Consider the following 20751-nt stretch of genomic DNA (forward strand, 5'->3'; position numbering starts at 1 on the left):
TGTGTTCAGTCTCTTCCATGACACAATTGAAGGAGCTTCTGTAATCAGGAGTGAAACTTTATATCGTGCTGTGATTTCCCTTGATACAAGCTAGAAAAAGATACGGGTTTAGATTCGTTGGGGTGATTGACTAGAAAATTGCCCCAGCTGTCAAAGTTTCCAATGTTAAAAAGCAATGTAAAATTTCTCAAATGGTTAGAATTTCTAGATGTCACAACAGAGATGTTACCAAAATATGAGAATCAAGTTTTTTATAAGCAGGACAAAAATACATTATTTTTCTAAAAGGCTCAATATTTGGTTGAATTCATGAAGAAATTTTTTAAAACACACACCAAGCAAAGCACTCATTTTGTTTAGAAATAAAATTAATAAGTTTTTTTTTGATATTGTATTAGTGTGTCCTGTCACATTAAAAGATTGCATACGTATTTATAGATTTAATCTTTGTAAAGGAATTAGACTAGCCAGAGAAAGAAAAGAAATGATAAGCTGATATTTGGGTATAATATTATCTTGTTATCCACATTCTTTATATTAGCTGAATTATTTCCATTTCCGCTCCAACCAAGAAAATTCAAAAATTGTTCCTCGTGATTTATTCAAAAATTCGCTTTTCCAAGTTTCCGTATAAGAGCATGTGGTGGGTTCTTATCTTCGTCATAAAAGTATATAACATAAAGGGATGTCCTCAGATAGCTCATGGCATTTGTTAGCTCAGGGGGGTGGTAGAAAGTTTCCTCTAAGCATTTTACCCTCAAAGTTTTCTTCGTAGTGCCAAAGAATGAGAAGCAAAAGCAATTCAGCACCGGGACCATTTGGGGAGTGTGGCTCCATTCTGAGGTTCTCTTCTCATCAGAGTGGGAGCACCCTGTAATTTTGAGATCTTGAGCCAGGCTTTCATGTCATCTCTCTTTATGAACACTCCACTAGTTTCTAGCCTATAAAAATAGTGCCAACATTACAGTAAGCTAAGTATAAGCAGAATCAAGAAGCCAAGGATCCCGATTTTATTTCAGAGTTTTGAAATGGAACTAAGCTTTACAGAAAGCAATTTGTGGGAAGCAGTTCTCTATAGTATGACTTACAGACTGCTTCAAAGGAGAGGCGCCTTCTCTTCCTAGACCTGGGATTTTAACATGAGAGCTCCCTTATCATGTTGAGGAGAATGTCTGTCTGAATTGTTCTCCTTCTTATTTGTAAAGGCAATGATCAGAAGATAATTTGTAAGCACCTACTCTCTTCCAGACACAGTATTTAAAATGAATGTATAGTGATAAATAAGCCAGCTGCCTCCCTGTCATCACGGAATTTATAATTTAGTAGTGAAGCTATTAAAAAGGTATTACAAATGCTCTGAGTGTTTTTAGAGTGGTATTGCTGTGTACAACAGATGGATTCCCACCTAGTTGAGGAAAGCAAGGAATGCTCCCTGGAGGAAATAGTATTTATTTTGAGACCTGGAAATTGTTAGCCAGGAAAGGAAATAAAGTGGTGGGAGTGAGAGCAAAAATATTTTCACCAGAGAAATCAGTCAGTGTAAGAAATTGCTGGTATAGTTAAAAACTGAAAAAAGTCTGGATACATTGACTGTCATGTTTTCCCAGATGTGGGTCTAGTAATTCTGGCAAAGGGGAAAATGAAGTGAATTCCTGGAATCTCTTGCTGATCCCAAAGAAACTACAGTTCTAGAATAAAAGGAAGCTTAACAGGGTGACTGTAAGAGGTTCCAGAGAGGGCAGGTCATATTCAGCTTGGAAGTCCTTACAAGACAGTTTAAGGATGTAGGCTGTCTAAAAGAGGCTCATAAACAGATTATCAATCTAAAAGCAAACTTGAAATATTAATCAGGGCTAGATTAGGTTATGCTGCCATAACAAGTTAACCCCCAAATTTTAGTAGGCATAATACAACAAAGTTTCTTTCTTGCTCAAGCTGTGAGTCCAACATGGGTCTGTTGGGGAACTCTGCTCCACATAGTCATTAAGGAATCCAGGCTGACAGAGGCTCTGCCAGCTTGCAGCATGTGGAGTGCTGGCCTCTTTTGCACCTGTGGCAGAACAAAGAGCTACAGTATCAAAAGCAGCTCTTAAATGCTTCAACCTTCCCTTTGAGTAGAACAAATGGTAGTCATGTGGCCCCACCTACCTGAAGGGAGGGTGAGAAATGTGAGGGAACACATGTGTAATCACCAGAAAGTTCCTTTGTTTGTTGCAGTGACAATCTGGGAAACAATGCGAACTGGTTGAGAAGCTTAAAAATGGATCTAAGGGTGAAAATGCTAAAGAAGAGAAAGAATTGCTGACAGTCTATAAGAATATGATTAGGAGCAAAGTGAGATGGGCAGTTTGGAGGCTCTTTTTTAGCATTTTTTTTTAGCATTAATGATAGTAGACTACATGTGGCACTCTCACTACATGCAAAGCATTGGGCTTTATGTAGATTGTCCCATTTAATTTTCACAGCAACTCTCGATATTATTATTATTCTCACTTTACAGATAAGAAAACTGAGCCCTGGGGTGATGAAGTGACTAACCCTAGTGATATGGTCTGGCTCTGTGTCCCCACCCAAATCTCACCTTGAATCATAGTTCTCACAATCTCCGCATGTCATGGGAGGGACCTGGTGGGAGGTAATTTTATCATGTGAGTGGTTACCCTCATGCTACTCTCATGATAATGAGTGAGATATCGTGAGATGTCATGGTTTTATAAAGGGTTTTTCCCTCTTTTGCTCACCACTTCTCCTTGCAGCTGCCATGTGCAGAAGGATGTGTTTGTTTCCCCTTTCACCATGATTGTAAGTTTCCTGAGGCCTCTGCAGTCATGCTGAACTGTCAATTAAACTTCTTTCCTTTATAAATTACCCAGTCTCTGGTATGTCTTTATTAGTAGCATGAGAACAGACTAATACACCAGACTCTGCAGTTTGTAACATAGGCACTGGGATTCACAGAACCCAGGCAGCTGGTTCTCAGAGCCACTAAACTTTACCATTGTTCTTTGGCCATAGCCTGGAAGCTTAGAATCTGGAAGGATGGAGAATAGAGTTTTTTTTTTTATTATTATACATTAAGTTCTAGGGTACATGTGCATAACGTGCAGGTTTGTTACATATGTATACTTGTGCCATGTTGGTGTGCTGCACCCATCAACTCGTCAGCACTCATCAACTCGTCATTTACATCAGGTATAACTCCCAGTGCAATCTCTCCTCCTTCCCCCCTCCCCATGATAGGCCCCGGTGTGTGATGTTCCCCTTCCCGAGTCCAAGTGATCTCATTGTTCAGTTCCCACCTATGAGTGAGAACATGTGGTGTTTGGTTTTCTGTTCTTGTGATAGTTTGCTAAGAATAGAGTTTTAAAGGCACTGGGACACATTGGAAATTTGAGGAATTTTAGTTAAGTTAGGAGGCAGTTCCTACATGCAGATGGAAGGAGAAATACCAGGAGTCTTATCTTGTCTCAGCCTAACAAGGTGACTTCAGAGAATATGATCAGGCCTGTTCCAGGCCTAGTATTGGAGTGATATCCAAGGGCCTTTATGAGGCAAATTGCAACATGTGAACACAACACAGCCTCTGTTTTGGAGCCCCCAGAAGACAGCTGATTGGTCTCAGTAATAGTCTAGGGACAAAGAAAGAACTAATACCTCAATGAAAAAAACAAATACTTCAATGAAAATGAATTTCATATCGCACTTTTACATTCCTCATTCGAAGGTATTTGAACAAACTAACAGAGAAAGAAAATTAGCCACTTTAACTGTAATACCTTGAATATTAGACTAATCCAGTTATAAGTTTATAGACCCTTTGATCAGAAGCCAGAGAAGTTGCCTAGGAAATGAGTTAAACCTATTTCTAAAATGTCCAAAAATAGCTGTTCAAAGAAATCTTTTTTATAGAGCCTAAAATATTCTAGGCAAGAAATAATGAAGGATGCTCTAGGGCAATGGTGTTGGGAGAGGAAAGAAAGGTGCCTCAATACAAGCAGCATTGCAAAGGTACAATCCCCCCAGTGTGAATGGTGGGGGCAACAAGGGTAAATGAAAAACACGCATGAGGAAATTAGCTTTGAATGGGTTCCTTAGACCTAGGGGACAAAGGAAGAGAAGCAGATGATCAGAAAGGAGATGTGAAATCTTCTGCTTGCTATGTTGAGTTTGAAAAATAAATGAAAAAATTTCAGGTAAAGACAGCAAGTAAAGGTCTCGTATTCAGGAAAAGGGTTAGGCCTGAGTAAAAAACTTCATGATATAAATGTTCACCACGGCTAAAACTTAAAAGACTGACAATATCAAGTGCTGGCAAGGATGTAGAACAACTAGGAGTCTTGCAGTGTTTTTCAAAATAGTAGCCCCAGTCTTGAAACAATACGCATGACTGTTAATGACAGGATAAGTCAATGACTAGAGGTAAACAGTGATGAAAAAGAATGAATATGGGTGACACTCACAGGCTCTAAGTGGAGTAAAAGAAGCCAAATGTACAAAATAGTCCATTTTGTATGATTCCATCATTTATGAAGTTCAAGAAAAAACAAAAAGGATTTATGGTGACAGAGATCAGAATAGTGACTACCTTGCAGGGATGGCAGTTAGGAGAGGACATAGGAGAGCCTGCTGGAAAATGGGAATGTTCTCTTAGTCTGGGTAATAGTTACATGGATATATACTTAAGTGGGCTGTAGGGTTTGCTCTGAGGGAGGTGCTTGGGCTGTGTTTGGCCTTGGATATTATGAATAATATGTTTAGGCAAAAATCATCTGTGTCTAGACGTCATTGCATGGATCCACTCTATGGATGGCCTTAGAGCCAGGTTCTTGTTTGCATATAATTTTGCGGAAGTGTTTATGTTTGCCGCTCAATTGCCAATTTTGATTACAGCTTCTCAGCCTGGAAAATTGTCCTGGAAGGGCTTAATGGAACACTTGCAGGAATGTGGCATCATCAATTTTAGAGCCAGAACAGGACATGGCTAGCTTTTCAGCTGGCCGGGCAGAGCCTGGAGAGTGCTGAGGGACACCAGCCAGGGACAGGCACAGGACCCACCACATGGCTCTGGCCTCAGTTCTGCCCAGCTCAAAATCTTCATCCAAGTTTTATTTAAAAATCTCTTGAAAGGAGAGCAATGAGCTGCCCCACCAAGAGAGGTGTTCACAGGAAGTGCCTCTCGTCAGGTTTCAACCATCGCCTCCCAAACTTCAATTTTTTAAGTTTCACCTTTGTAATACCTGCTGTTTCTAACACCTGTTCTAATATTTAGTTCATGTGCTTTTTAAGGCAGCATGCTCTCTTTTACTTCAGTAAATGTATTTAGGTAAGACATACCCTATCACCGCAGTGCCATGGTAAATGGAAAACCAGCACTTCACTAACACATTTTAAATTTAAATTATTGCATGTACTGCCTTGTGTATTAACTCACAGTAATTATTTTTCATCCTCTTAGGGTTCTTCCAGCTTTAAGGCTTTATTATTTTAAATTATAAAGTAATCGGCCACCCCATATGACTGTGAGGTCCTTCAAGAGAGAAGGTACCCCTTGCTCTTTGAAGTTTAGGGAAAAAAAGGAATGGAAAAACTAATAATGGAAAAAAATTGAATTTTTATGCTAATAGAGTAGTAACAGCCCAGGTGACCCTTAGCAGTTTCCTTAATAGTGTGTCACCACCAACATAATATCAACACCAATACGGTGTCAACAACAGCAATAAAATACAGGTTAAAGACAGGGTATGCTATGAGAACTGGATGACAATATTGTCAAATCCCTTGTGGGGTTTAAAGGGATGTGAAAGTCTTACAAATATTGATGTGATCATTGGCAAATGCAGCTGGATATTAGAGAAATCAATCTAAATTGTATATGTAGAGACCAGCCACCCCCTGAAAACAACATGAACAGGTGATTCTTCCACCTGTGGGTTTTTCCATGGGATGCAAGCCAGGTGCATGGAACCAGCCCTGGCTTCAGAGTTAAAGGGGCCTGGCGAGTGCTGGTTCTGCCCCTCACCTTGACCTGAGTGACCTTGAGAAAGAACTCTAACCTCTCGGATTTTCAATAACCTCACCTATAATACAGGGCAAATTGTCCTACTATATGAGGTCATTGAAGTTTTAATGAAAGAGCGTAGAATCTGCGCTTGAAACGTGTTGTTATTTTTCAAGCGATTTTCTGAAAGTGGAACACGTTGTGTGATGGATGGAGAGGTGAACCCATCAGCTGTTAAATGCCCGCACTCAGGTGCCAGACCACCTTCCTTCCTAGTTAAGGTCTGCAAATCCAGTTCTCCCCTGCTGCACAGTGTGCAGGTCCAGCTCTCTGCCCACCGGTGCTGTCTGTTTAGAGGAGCCAGCTCTGGCTTGCGCTTTAATGCCATGTTTAATGCCTGCTCCGCTGCAGCCTCCACATGTTTATTGAAACTTTGTGGAAAGGCCGCAATGGGTGCTTCAGGTCCATTATAATGGATCACGTCAAAATGTAGCCTGCTATTGTTTTAAAGTCATGTATTATTCACTTGATGGAGTGTAGATGTCCATCTTATGTCAATTTGTGTTATGGACTGTCCAAAGTTAAGATGAGTATATGAGGTAAGGCATATTGGGGAAGAAAGTTCCGCAGCACAATATGCAACCGTGGAGTTTCTAATCTTAATAATTCAGTGGGTGCCAACAAGATGTGGTCTCTATTACAGACTTGAAGCTGGTAATACTTCATTTTAAAAAACGTAACCATTTTTGAGTTACAGGAACACAAAAATGGTCTGTGGCCAATAAATGTCTAGTTTTATACCGTTCTATAAATGAAAATAATAAAGCACAGCAAAGTTGCCGAGCGCACTGGGTTGTTAAACACCTGTAGGTCGTTTCTCATCAGCAGGTGGGCAGCAGAGTTCACCGCCACCGGGCCCTGTCAGGGTCTAGCCATCTCCAAATTCAGGTGGTGACAGATGGCATCAGACTGGCCTGAATTCCAGCCTCACGGCTGTGCATTCTCCTGGGGCTTATTACAGAGGCTCTGACCCCCACCTATAGGTTCAATTCCCCTCCACCCCAAGGACTTACAGAATTTTTTCCAACACTGTATGACTCACCACCTAGTGGCTGTTCCCAGTGTGACTCCAGCTAGCCACACCAAGTCCCTTTCAGACTCATGACCTTATCAGGTGCTGTTCCCTCTGCCTAGAACTTTCTTCCTTTATGTCCTCACCTGGCTGAATTATACTTACTCTTCAGTTCTGCTGAAACATCACTTCTTCAAAGAAGCATTTCTGGACCCCCAGCCTCCCTATTCCACCCTCCTCTGGTGCCCCTTTTATAGGCGCTTCTTCCTCATGCACCTGTTCAGGTTGCATCTAAATTAGTGATAAAGGTTTGATGTCATCCTCTCTACCCACAAATAATGAGTGCAGGATCCATGTCTATGGAGTCCACCCTGTAGCTACAGCACTTAGCACTGTGCCAGACATGTCCATAGTAGGTCCTCAGCTAATATTTTTGAATAAATAAATGAGTGCATGGATGGAGAAAAGCAAGGTTGGCTGGCAGACTGTCTTAGTTGAACATGATTTCCCATTCCTGATGACCCAGCCCATGCTCTTCGATCCTGATAGCTTTTTTAGATTTTCTAAGCCCAAGGCTCTGTCCTGTCACATGTGCCCCACTCTTTTCATTATCCTTGAAGAGAAACTCACCTCCCACCCTAGAATCCACTGGGGCATCCTGTACCCTGCCAACCAGGGCCCCCCCCCACTCCACCGCAACAAGACTGTCTACCACATGTATGTACTCACCAAGTGCTCCTCCACTTCCCATTCCTGAGTTGGGTCTACTCCAGGGTCACTCCCTTGCTTCATGGTAGACCCTTGATGTCAATTGCCTTCTGTGCCCAAGCTGTCTTCTGGGTGCCACTCCCTGGCAACTGGCTTGGGCTCTTCTTAGGGCTCAGATTCCACCTCAGTGAGCATGTCCGGTTGCACATCCCCGAACGGTGTATCTTCCCCATCCTGTGGCATGGTTGCGAGGACAACATTGAACATTGGGAAAGGGAGGTAAGAACGACAACAGTCCTCATTTCAAACACTTTAGCCCCTCGTTATGCAGCTCCTAGAAGTATCCTTTGCTCTGGGAAAGATGAAGCAGCCAGAACCTACGTCAGGACCCTAGAATGAAGATTCACCTTCTCTGCACTAGCCCAAAGGGAGAGCTTCCTGGACAACCAAAGGCCCCAGTAGAATTTGCACCTCTCAGCCAAGATTCTTAGGTCATAGCTCTTAATCACTTACCCTGCAGTCCACCCACCAGGAGATGGGCTTTATTTCAGTTGTGTAAATTAGTTAAACAGAAACCCAAAGAGTTGAAATGTCATCATATCTGTCATGACCTTACCATGCAATAGATTTGTTTTCACAGAGAAGCTTGTGGGTTTGCATGACAACCAAGAGAATTTGCAGTTAAGAGAATGAATAGTGCGTTATTAGAAGAATAAATCAGCATGCAGTATACGTGAGTAATATATTCATGCCAGGCCCAGTGAAGGAGTAGACACTTATTTAGTGTGTTTATACAGACATAGATTTAAAGATGTATAACCACATTGTCATGAGTTCTTTACAATTGTAGAAGCAAGAAGTTCACACAGCTTCCAGCCTGTGTAGCAGGTGGACTGAGAGTCATGAAAAAAGAGTCTTTTTTTTTTTTTTTTTTTTTGAGGTGAAATCTTGCACTGTTGCCCAGGCTGGACTGCAGTGGTGCAGTCTCGGCTCACTGCAAGCTCCGCCTCCTGTGTTCACGCCATTCTCCTGCCTCAGCCTCCTGAGTAACTGGGAATACAGGCACCCATCACCATGCCTGGCTAATTTTTTGTACTTGTAGTAGAGATGGGTTTCACCATGTTAGCCAGGATGGTCTCGATCTCCTGACCTTGTGATCCGCCCGCCCGGGCCTCCCAAAGTGCTGGGATTACACGCATGAGCCACCGCACCCGGCCAAATTGCATGTCTTAACACCCCCTCTTACTAGCTGAGAGATCGTGGTAAGCCTGTAGCATTGAGAATGTCAACTTTATCCATCTTTAAATGGGGGCCACCATCTAACACAGAAAAGCCACAGGGATCAGAGAAAATCATAGAAGTGGGTTCTATGGGCTGCAAATCCTGCATGCGCATGAGATGGGAAGGTCAGTAGACCAATGATTTTCTCTTGATAGATTCTTGCTGTGTCAACTTGGACAAAAAACTTAATTTTCGGGACCCTGATTCTTGTTCTCTGTAAGGAAAAGTTATTGGTCTGATGCACACACAGTGGAATCAAATGGCAATTTACTTGGAATGAAAACTTCTCTCTCCCAGTATCCTTGTAGCAACCCCAGGGACAGACTCCAGTGGGTTCCATCCGTGCCTCATGTCCATCCTTTGAACCAACCATGGGCCCGTAGAATGTAGTACTTGGATTGACCAGGCACCTGAAGTCTAAGACAGCTTCCATCAGTTTCCTGATAACTGGCATTTACTGCACACTTTCTCTGCATTAGATCCTGTGTGTTATGCATGTTGACTTATTTAACCTTCTGAACAATGTAAAATAAGCTTTAGTACAAGGAGAGGTTCTATAACTTGGCTGAGGTCACATGACTAAAAAGTGGTGAAGCTGGAATTTGTAAACAGGTTTCTTGGACTTCTAAACCTAATTTGTAAATGCTGGGTTATACTGACTTGATTGCAGTATCGGTTGGGAGAGGGCATCCCAAATAACACCTGCTCGTTGCCAAGCCCTTGTGGATTTAAGGTTATTTCCTTCCCCAGACCTTTTCATGCAAACCCTCCCTTCTGACTTCACATCCACGGTAGGCAAGATAATGGCCCTCCCAAAGGTGTCCATGCCCTAGTGCCCCAGAAGCTAGGAATATTTTGCCTACCTGAGGAACACTGCAGATGTGATTAAGGAGTCCTTGAGTCGGGGAGATGATTCTGAGTTATCTGGGTGGGTCCGCTCTAATCCAATGAGTCCTTAAAATCAAATAACTTTCTCTGGCTGGCTCAGAGAAAATGTGAAGACTGAAGAAGAGAACGGGAGAGATTGCAGCATAAAAACGACTCTGTCCAGCACTGCTGGCTTTGCAGACAGAAGAGGGGCCACAAACCAAGGAACATGGGCAGTCCCAAGAAGCTGGAAAAAGCAAAGAAATGGAGTTTCCCCTGGAGTCTCTGGAAAGGAGTGCAGCCCTTCCAGAACCTATATGTTAGCCCAGCATCCCGTGTTGGACTTCTGATCTGCAGAACTATAAAATAATACAGGTGTGTTAAGACACGGTGCTGTCGTAATTTGTTACGGTAGCAATAGGAAACGAATGTGATATTCAAGGCAGAACCAAAAACACCAGCAAATGCAGGAAATGCTGTAGCCACCACCTTCAAAGGTCAGCCAGTCATTAGAGTCAGAAGTTTTGTTTTGTGGGGGCAGCGGTGGCGGTGGTGGTGGTGGTAATTGTTTTGTTTTGTTTTGTTTGTTTTCCTTTATTCTGCAAAGTGCCAGCTCTTAAGCTGGGGCAAAAATAGCTTTGTGTTGTAGCCTCAATCAATAGTCCCCAACCTTTTTGGCACCAGAAACCAGTTTCATGGAAGACAATTTTTCCACTGGGATTGGAGGAGGATGGTTTCAGGATGTAATTGTTCCACCTAAGACCATCAGGCATTGGTTATTTAGATTCTCATAAGGAGCATCCAAGCTAGATCCCTTGCACGCACAGTTCACAATAGGTTTCACACTCCTGTGAGAATCTACTGCCACTGCTGATCTGACAGGAGGCAGAGCTCCAATGGTAATGCTTGCTTGCTAGCCCACTGCTCTTCTCTTGCTGTGTGGCCCAGTTCCTAACAGCCCACAGACTAGTTCTGGTCCATGGCCCAGGGGCTGGGGGCTCCCGGCCGGAATGGTGAAATTTGCTGCCACTGTTTAAACACTGACTGCTTCGCTTCCCCAGTCCAGCCTGTGCAGTCTTCTTCTTTACCTTCTTTACCTTAGCCCTTTGTCCGAGTTTGGGAACAGTGAAATTGGGGGCAATCCCAATAATTGTCTTGAAGCAGGCAGACAGACAGAATGGGAATTCAGGCCAGGGATGGTGGCTCATGCCCATAATCCCAGCACTTTGGGAGGCCAAGGCAGGCAGATCGTTTGAGGTCAGGAGTTTGAGACCAGCCTGGCCAACATGGTGAAACCCCGTCACTACTAAAAATACAAAAATAAGCCAGACGTAGTGGCATGCGCCTGTAATCCCAGCTACATAGGAGGCTGAGGCAGGGGAATCACTTGAACCCACGAGGCGGAGGCTGCCATGAGCCGAGATCATGCCACTGCACTCCAGCTTGGGAGACAGAGGGAGACTGTCTCAAAAAAAAATTTTTTTTAATTAAAAAAAAATTTAAGGCCGGGCACGGTGGCTCACGCCTGTAATCCCAGCACTTTGGGAGGCTGAGGTGGGCAGATCACGAGGCCAACACAGTGAAAACCCGTCTCTACTAAAAATACAAAAAATTAGCTAGGTGTGGTGGCAGGTGCCTGTAGTCCCAGCTACTTGGGAGGCTGAGACAGGAGAATGGCATGAACCCAGGAGGTAGAGCTTACAGTGAGCCGAGATCTCACCACTGCACTCCAGCCTGGGTGACAAAGGGAGACTCCGTCTCAAAAAAAAAAAAAAAAAAAAAAAAATTAAAAATTAAGAATGGGAATTCAGAGACAAAAAGAGTTTTCTTCTGCCTTAACTGCAGCACAGGAGGAGAACAACTGTATCTACCCATGGCATTATAGAGATAGCCCAGGGTAACTACATCCATTTCATGGCATTATAGAGATGGCCCAGGGCAACCTGAGTCTGCCTTTTCATTTGTAAGATAGTGATGATAGACACACCTTACCCAGACGCTACGAGAGGACCCAGTAAGCGAATGCTGAAACAACACCCAGTCTAGCGCTTGGCACCAAATAAGCAACCCCATAAATGCCAGCGCCTATTACGGTTGTTTTTGTCATTTAGGTGATAATGACACTCACCAAATTAAAGACTTTTGAGATCACTGGTATCCATATCAGACTGTAAAGTAGAAACAAGTCTGTATTTTCTCAGTACCACTTTAATTTATTATTTAAGTGCCAACAAAACTTCAAATGATATTAGAGCCAGAAGAAATCTTACAGATCTTCCTCAAATGAGTTAAGTGACTTTCTAAGAGCATGCAGGGAGTTTATCGGGAAGGCCAGGACTAGAAAATCCGAGTTTCCACAGAGCTCACAATGAGCCAAAAGTGGGCGCCCCACATACAGGCACACCTACTTAGCCCCATCTACATATCCCAAACTCACACAGACTCTTTAATAATCCTCTTAATAGCAGTGATAACTAAACATATTCAGCTTTAATCACAGTTTCACGCATGCCTTCTCCCTTAAATCTAAGTAATATCCCTGCGGCTATTCCAAAAGGAACACTATAACTGGCTATTTGCCATAATAAGGATGGGGAAATCTTGGTTGATCACTTTTTAAACGGGAAACTGTATTTAGAGAGATTTTAAACTGCAAAATTAAAAATGCAAACGTGAAATTATTTTTCCATTAAGTCTTCTCCTTGGGGAAATCTCCTCTGCTGCAGTTGGGCTGTCTGGATGGGCTGGTTACCCTTCTGTGGGGTGTATAGTGAAACATCAGCTCCCATGAGGCTCTTTCTCAGGGGCTGAGATAGTAATAGTCCCTAGTGGACTCGTCTAAGGGCCCTTGGGAGAGCACTTATCTTCATGTATATATTACATAATTCTTATTTCAAAAGAGATTTACTACTGTAAATATTAGATCATCTATCTCTAATTTCTCCAACTATCTCCATCTATCTCTAAATTCCCCTTCTATCTCCATCTGTCCCTAAATTCTCTGACAGTGCTGAAATGTAAGAACAGCATTGAAACACTAAGCACTGAAAAAGAGTTATTGTGCTGAACACACCGTTGTTTTTATTCTTATTTCTAAATCCACGTCTCATTTAGCATTGGTTGTAGTCAAGACAGAGGCTGTTCAATCTCATTCTCTCAATGCCTTTTTCCTTTGTTCATTATGGTGAAGGGATCATGGCTATATAACTGTTTAATTAGCAGGAGTCACCTTGAGAAACGTCCCAGCAGTGGTCCTGCTCAGTTACTAATGGGGTAGTTATATATAAATTGCTTGGTCCACCTGACTGAAATATAGTGGATTCAGTTTAGGGAGTATGAAAATCTCAGATTAGAAGAGAAAGTGGAAGCCATTCCACCCAAACCCCTCCCCATGAATACCTCTGTCTTTTTTTTTTTTTTTTTAATTGTAGGTCTAGGCAAACTTGCTGCTTTAAGACGTTAAGCCCCATTGTTAGGCATCTCTGAAGTATGAGCAGTACATAGTATTTATGGTTGGAGGTCAGACTCTAGAGTCCAGTGTACCTGGATTTGAATCCTAGCTTTGCAGTGTACAAGCTAATTGGATGACATCTATTAAACTTATTAACAGGCATTGTCTTTTACCCAGAAATTTTACTTCTGAAAACTAGTGTAAAAAATGATAAAACCTTAATATTTGAGTATATATGTATAAGGATGTTTGTTGAAGCATTGTTTTGTGTAGGTACAAAAAGTAAAAGGTTAGATCTCCATTCACACTACACTGTACTACATCTATTCTAGGAAATATTATATGGCTTTAAAAAATAACTGATAATATCTATGATTTACTAGCCCAGAGCAATGTACACAGCTTACATGAAGAAATGTGCATGCCATTTTTTTGTGAAAAAAGTCATAAAAATTCCCTGCATGTGTTTTTATAGGATTCTGTAAGGATAGTAAAAGACATGGATGATCTGTACTACTGTTTTCTGAGTAAGATAAATGGAAATAGAGATGTTAATACAAGCACAAAGGAAAATTATGCATAACAGAATTTTATCTATTAAATGACCACATAAAAGAAAAATATTGATATTGATTTTTTTAAAAGGCGAAAATAAATGTCAACATATTGAACATTTGGTCAGGTGACTATGGAGCGCTAATGTTTTTCTTACATTTCTGTTATTTTAATATGTAATTGTAATAAAATAACGTTATTAAAATCACTTATACGGGAAAATTAGAGACTGTAGTCCTAGTTAAGTAGGAGTGCAAAAGAGTTTGTTAAATGGGGTTGGGTAAGAATCCAGTGACTTCTCTGGAGTTTCAAGCAGAGGGTGCCTGGTGCAGACGCTGAGCTGGACATGAGGCATGTTCTCTGAAGATTATTGTCTGTCTTCCATCTAAACCCTTGGCTCTGTGTACCTGTTCCTGCTGGCCCTTGAAGAGGTTCATATATTTGAAATGAGCATTTTGGGGGTGTTCAGCTTGGTGCTATTCATGATAATTTGTAATACGTTAAATGCTTTCAATTAAAGCTTAAGACAGTGAAGCTCTCAGTTGAGAAATATCAGAAAATTGAGTGCACTGTAAAGTCAGTCTCTGTAGGTCTCCATCGCTTGAATTTTATGGAGTCACCATTGAGCTGACCTTGTGCTGAGTTTTATGATTCTCATATTAGACACCTTCTTAAACATTTGGATGGCTTTTCCAGCTGACTGTCTGAAGTTGCTTCATAGTCACTGAATCAGGACGCCAGAACAGAGAGCCAAAATTGAGCACTGTTTCCTGGTAGCACTGTGGTTCTGTCCTTGAGGACCCCAATGTAGCCTGTGTTAAGTTGTTCATGCGCAATTATTAGGATTAATGGTCTTTGTCGATCTACTCCTTCTATAACCCAGCACCCAGGCTTTCCTGTCAACCACTCACCAACCATCACAGCAGCTGTTTTCAATCTGCCCATCATCTTAACCACACATACAAGGCTGCTGAATTCATCTCATTAACTTCCTTATTTTGTAGCGGAAGACTGAGATCCACAGAGGGATGGTGACTTTCCCAAGTCACTCAATTGGTCCTGACAAAGATGAACTAGCCTTTGGCAATCCCAGATTGCCACCTGCCACCTCTATGTTGAAATGATATTTACCAATAAATAGTGCCTTGGCAGATAGGAACCCATCAGGGAGGTGATCTGTGCAGGGTAGGTCAGAGGTAGAGCTGTGCATTCACACAGACTGGATTCAAATGCCAGTTCCTTCATGTCTTAGCTTGGTGACTTTTGCTGGGTTTTTGGATGTCTCCACTCCTCCGTTTCCTGTCCTATAAAGGTGGAATGCTGGCAGTGTGTTTTCATGGCAGTTAGGAGCATTAAATAACCTTCTTCAGGTAAAGTTGTTGGTGTTGTGTCTGACATCTAATAAGCAATCAAATATTACAACCACCACCTGCATGGTAGCACCTCCTCTTCCTGGGTAACGCCTATGTTAAATCAATGTGCATGGCTTGACTCAGGTGATATCTGTAATCTTGACTTTGTCTGTTTACATGTAACTAGGCCCCTGGTGTCTGCCATCCTATAAATCCATTCAGCCTTTCAGCCTCAGTTTCTCCTGGTGGAGCCTGGTATGGCCTGAAGGCAGCACAGTATAATAGAAATAGGAAGGTGTGTGTGGTAGATTAAAAGATGGCTCCCCCAGACACCCGTGTCTGATTCTGGTACCTGTGGCTATGTTACCTTACACAGCAACAGAGACTTTGCCGGTGCGATTAAGTCAAGGATCTTGAGATGAGGGGTGGGGGGTTTATAAAGGGGAGTTCCCTGCACAAGCCCTCTTCTCTTCTCTGCCACCATGTGAGACGTGCCTTTCCCCTTCCACCGTGATTGTGAGGCCTCCCCAGCCAGATATGCTGGATTATCTAAGTTGTCCCTAAATGTAATCACAAATGTCCCTATAAGAGGGAGGCAAGTAGTATTGACTGAAGAAGAGGAAGGAGGCAATGTGACGTGGCCACTAGCCAAGAAACGAATTCAGCCTCTAGAAGCAAAAAAGGCAAAATATAGATTCTCTCTCAGAGTTTTTGGAAGGAGTGTGGCCCTGCTGCCACCTTAATTTTAGCACAGCAAAATGGATTTTGGACTCCTGGCCTCCAAAACTGTAAGAGAGTAACTTTGTGTTATTTCAAGCTAACAAGTTTGTGGTAATTCGTTAGGGCAGCCACAAGAAGCTCTGATATGGTTCAGCTGTGTTCCCACTCAAATCTCATCTTTAATTGTAGCTCCCACAATTCCCATGTGTTGTGGGAGGGACCTGGTGGGAGGTAATTGAATCATGGGGGCAGGTATTTCCTGTGCTATGCTCCTGATAGTGAATAAGTCTCATGAGATCTGATGGTTTTATAAAGGGGAGTTGCTCTTCTCTTGTCTGCTGCCATGTGAGATGTGCCTTTCACCTTCCGCCATGATTGTGAGGTCTTCTCAACCATGTAGGACTGTGAGTCCATTAAACCTCTTTCTTTTGCATATTTCCTGGTCTCAGGTATGTCTTTATCAACAGCATGAAAACAGACTAGTACAAACTCATACATTGTAGAATTCACTCCTCAAAGGTGACTTCTGTCACCACCCCCACCCCAAGATTAGAAGTTCCCCATTGCATATGCACATTGCACCTTGAAATTCATTTTCAAAGCATTCATTGCACTTGGGACTATTAGTTTAATGCCTAGCACCTGGAACCAGTGCTTGGCACATGGGAGTCCCTGAATAAAATGTTAATGCATAAATGAACATTTGTCTTTCCAGAGACAGTGGGCTTCCTAGAAACCACATCCGGGCTCTTTGCTGCTGCATCCAGAGTGCCTAGCTCAGTGCTTGTACCTGGCAGGTTCTCCGTAAATATTTGCTGGATGAATAAATGGCCGCTTGTCTCCCCAAGTAGCCTATCAGCTCCACATTCACCGTGTCAGAATCTTCCTCTGCAATCTCTGCAGTGGCTTGCACCATGCCTGGTGCCTTGTAGGTGCTTTGCAAGCAATCATTGGCCATCTGCCCGAGGAGTCACGCTGGTCCGGACTTGAGCGATCCTCTCCCTCTCTCCCTTTGCACTGGAGCAGTTGTCCTATTAAGCCACGTGAATCCTGCCAGTGTGTGTTACGAGCCATGCATTGTGCCAACATCCCGACAGACGGAATTCAGCAGTGCCATGGGAGAGAGCCAGCGTCCTCCCCTGCATCTGAGCAGCGTGGCTTGTTAGTTCCAAGTCCTTCAGCCACCAGCTGTTTCTGACACAAACCCATGGTGACAGAGCTCTCTGTAGAAGAAGCTAACTGCAATTGTCAGTCTGCAGAGCATCAGGCATCGCTAAAAGGATTCCAATTATTGTTCTGTTCTGCCTGCTCCTATTACTGTCTACCTCAACATCAGCTCTTATTCAGGGAGAGGAGAGCGAGATGCTAACTCTCTCTCCACTCAATCTTATGCCAGAGGACCAGCAGATGCCAGCAGCTGGTGTCATGCTAGAGAGGGGCAAATGTAGGTAAACTTCCCCTCGATGTGACGGCCCGCTTTACATTGGTGTTTATTGTACTTAAATGTGCTCAGAAAATCTCAAGTCAGTGTGACTCACAACCTCACCACTGAGCTAAAGATAAATACTGAGATGCCCAGAGGTGAGTCATTTTTACAGGGCATCCCCCAAAGACAAGCTGGGAGGTGCCTCCCACACCCTTCACCTCCTCCTCTGTGGGCGGCAGGTCCCTGCCTGAAGCCGACAGACAGGAGGTTGGATCTGTGTAGGTAGAGTTGGCAGGTTTCTCAACCCTCCTACTAGCTCATGGGTATTGAAGTAAGGACCCAGCACAAGGAGGTGGTAGAATGCCACGGCCCACGGCTTCCTTAGTTGTGGAAGTTGTGAGGATTTAAGTATAATTTACATTATCCTTTTTTTCTTTCTTTCTTTTTTTGAGTTGGAGTCTTGCTTTGTCACCCAGGCTGGAATACAGTGGCACAATCTCAGCTCACTGAAACCTCCACCTCCTGGGTTCAAGTGATTCTCTTGCCTAAGCCTCCTGAGTCGCTGGGATTACAGGTGTGCACCACCATGCCTAGCTAATTTTTGCATTTTTAGTAGGGATGGGATTTTGCCATTTTGCCCAGGCTGACCCCAAGTGATCCACCCACCTTGGCCTCCCAAACTGCTGGGATTACAGGCATGAGCCACCAGGCCTGGCACGTTAATCTATTTTAAAAATCTAGTTGGACTTATTTTTAAACTTGTTTGTCAAGGCAAAATTCACATGACATAAAAATTAACCATTTTAAAGTGAACAATTCAGTGGCATTTAGTGCATGGAGTGTTGTATAAGGCACCACCTCTGTCTATATTCTCATCACCCCCAGATGAAAACCCCATACCTGTTAAGAAGTTGCTCCCCATCCTCCCTCCCCTATGCCCTTGGTAACCATTCATCTACTTTCTGTCTCTAAGGATTTACCTATTCTGGATGCTCCATATAAATGAAATATACAGAGAGGAGCCCATTAGGAAGGTGGTCTGGTCATGGTGGTTCAGAGGCAGAGCTGTGGATTCACACAGACTGAATTCAAATACCAGTTCCTTCATTTTTTAGCTTTGTGATCTTGGCTAGGTTCTTTGACCTCCTCACTTCCTTTTCCTGTCCTACAAAGGGAAAATGCTGGCAGTGTGTTTTCATGGGGCAGTTACAAGCATTAAATAACCTTCTTCAGGTAAAGTTCTTGCTATTGAATCTGACATCAAATAAGCAATCAAAGGTTGTAACTGCTACCTCCTCTTCCTGGGTAGCACCTATGTTAAATCAATGTATATGGCTTGACTCAGGTGATGCCTGTCTTTTGTGGCCTTTTGAGATTGGCTTCTGTCACTTAGCACAATGTTTGCAAGGTACATCATAGTGTTTACTGATCCATGTGGTAGCATAGGTCAGCACTTCTTTTCATGGCTGAATAATATTCCACTCTATGCATAGGCCACATTTTGTTTGCCCATCCTTTCATTGATGGACATTTGAGCTGCTTCTACTTCCTGGCTATTATAAGCAGTGCTGCTATGAGCAGGCATTTGCAAACAGTTATTCTTATTTAAATGTGAATTAGCAGTGCATATACACACCCAAAACTGGGTTGCCAAAGCCGTGATTTTATTGATAATGATCAAGGATTTCTTCTTTGCACAAATTCTTTAGAGCATAAATGTCAATGACTAGGACAATCTTATAGGACAATCTGAAAAAAGCAACAGCCTAGGTGGAATGTGGATATGGTTGAAGTCATTAGTTTAATCATATCTGCAGAGTCTCTTTCGCCATATAAGGTAACACTCACAGGTCCTGGGAATTTTTAGGATCGGGATATTGTAGGGGTCCTTATTCAGTCTACCACATACACTGTGACCTGAAGGTTCATTAAGAGTTTACTGGGAGACCAGAGCATAAGGGGTGCTCCAGGCAGAGGGCACAGCATGTGCAGGGGCCCTGAGGCAGGAGGGAGCCTGGTATGTGCAAGAGAAAAGAGTTGCATGGCTGGAAAGAGACACAGGTTTTTATTGGCCAAATTAAGGACTTGGGTCAGTATCCCAAGGACAAAGAGATGCCACTAAAGAATCTCAAGAAAAGGAGTCATAATTTGGTTGGCATTTTAGTAGATGCTGTGGCCACATGGTAGATGGGCAAAGTAGAGGGAAACGATGGTGGACTCATAAGAAGTTAGGAAGCTGTTGTGATAGTTCTAGTGAGTGGTGGCCAAGGCAAAGGTCAGTGTGTGACAGTGAGGACCAGAGGAGGAGGACAGAGTCACAGGCATCTGTGACTTACAGCTGACCAGCTCTGCTTTGCTACTTTATTCATTCATTCCATAAGTGCGTATTGAGCCCTCAACATGGGGAAGGTGTTATGCGTGGTGCTGGGAATGAAATGCTGAGCCAACTGTGCAATCCTGGACAGGTTAATTAACATTGAGGCCTCATTTTCCCCATGAGGAAAATGGAGATACAATAATGTTCATTTTTTTGGAGTGTCATGAGGATTAAATGAGTGAATGGAAGGAAAGAGCTTAGGACAGTGCTTGACACAGAAGAAGAATTTGGAGCAGCAAGCAAGAGAAAGAAAAAGAAGGAAGAAAGGAAGGGAGGGAGGGTGGGAGGGAAAGAGAAACAAAGAAAAAAGAAAAAAAGAAAGGAAAGAAAAGAAAAGAAAGAAAAACCCACGAACACCCACAGAAACAACCACCCTGGCTTTGGCCCTCCTCTCTCTAGAGTACTCATTGAAAAATTCATCCAGGACAGTATTTGCATAAACACCCAGGAACAGCTATGGGTGGCACATGTCATTTGGCATTATGAGGCATTGAGAAATCCTTTCCATAATATCTACTGAGTATATACTGTGAGCTAAAACTATGGTAGCTGCTATGGGGGAAAAAATGAATAAAAACCAACAATCATTGTCTTCATAGAGCTTACAATGTAATTGGGGAGACCAACATTAGTCAAATAAGCATGCAAATGAAGATAGTACAAGTTAAGAGGGAGAAGACCATGTTCCAAGAGAGTCTTTGGTGGGCTGAGTTGACCTGACCAAGGTAGTCATGGAAGGTCTCCTTGTGAATGTGATCCTTGGAGTGAATCAAGAGGACGAGGTGGTGTTAACTGAGCGAGAAGGGGTAGAAAGAACATCATAGGGAGAGAGAAAAGGATGAGCAAAGGTCCTGTGGCCAGTGGGAATGCAGTGAGTGTGGGTGCAGATAAGGCTGGAGAGGCCACCAGGAGCTGAACACCCATGGAACCTTGTAGAACAGGCT

General features: G+C 42.9%; 1 protein-coding gene and 1 long non-coding RNA gene across 11 annotated transcripts in view; both read left to right on the forward strand.

Annotated features, from left to right (window-relative positions):
• The window catches only part of CDH13 (cadherin 13), a 1167676-nt gene that overhangs the window by 887046 nt on the left and 259879 nt on the right, over positions 1-20751 (forward strand).
• On the forward strand, positions 10912-20062 carry LOC144338257 (uncharacterized). Its single transcript, XR_013412243.1, has 2 exons — positions 10912-11430; positions 18126-20062. It is a non-coding gene; the product is annotated as an uncharacterized LOC144338257 (long non-coding RNA).

This window comes from Macaca mulatta, chromosome 20 (genome assembly GCF_049350105.2).
Source record: "Macaca mulatta isolate MMU2019108-1 chromosome 20, T2T-MMU8v2.0, whole genome shotgun sequence".
In the NCBI taxonomy this organism is placed as follows: Eukaryota; Metazoa; Chordata; class Mammalia; order Primates; family Cercopithecidae; genus Macaca; species Macaca mulatta.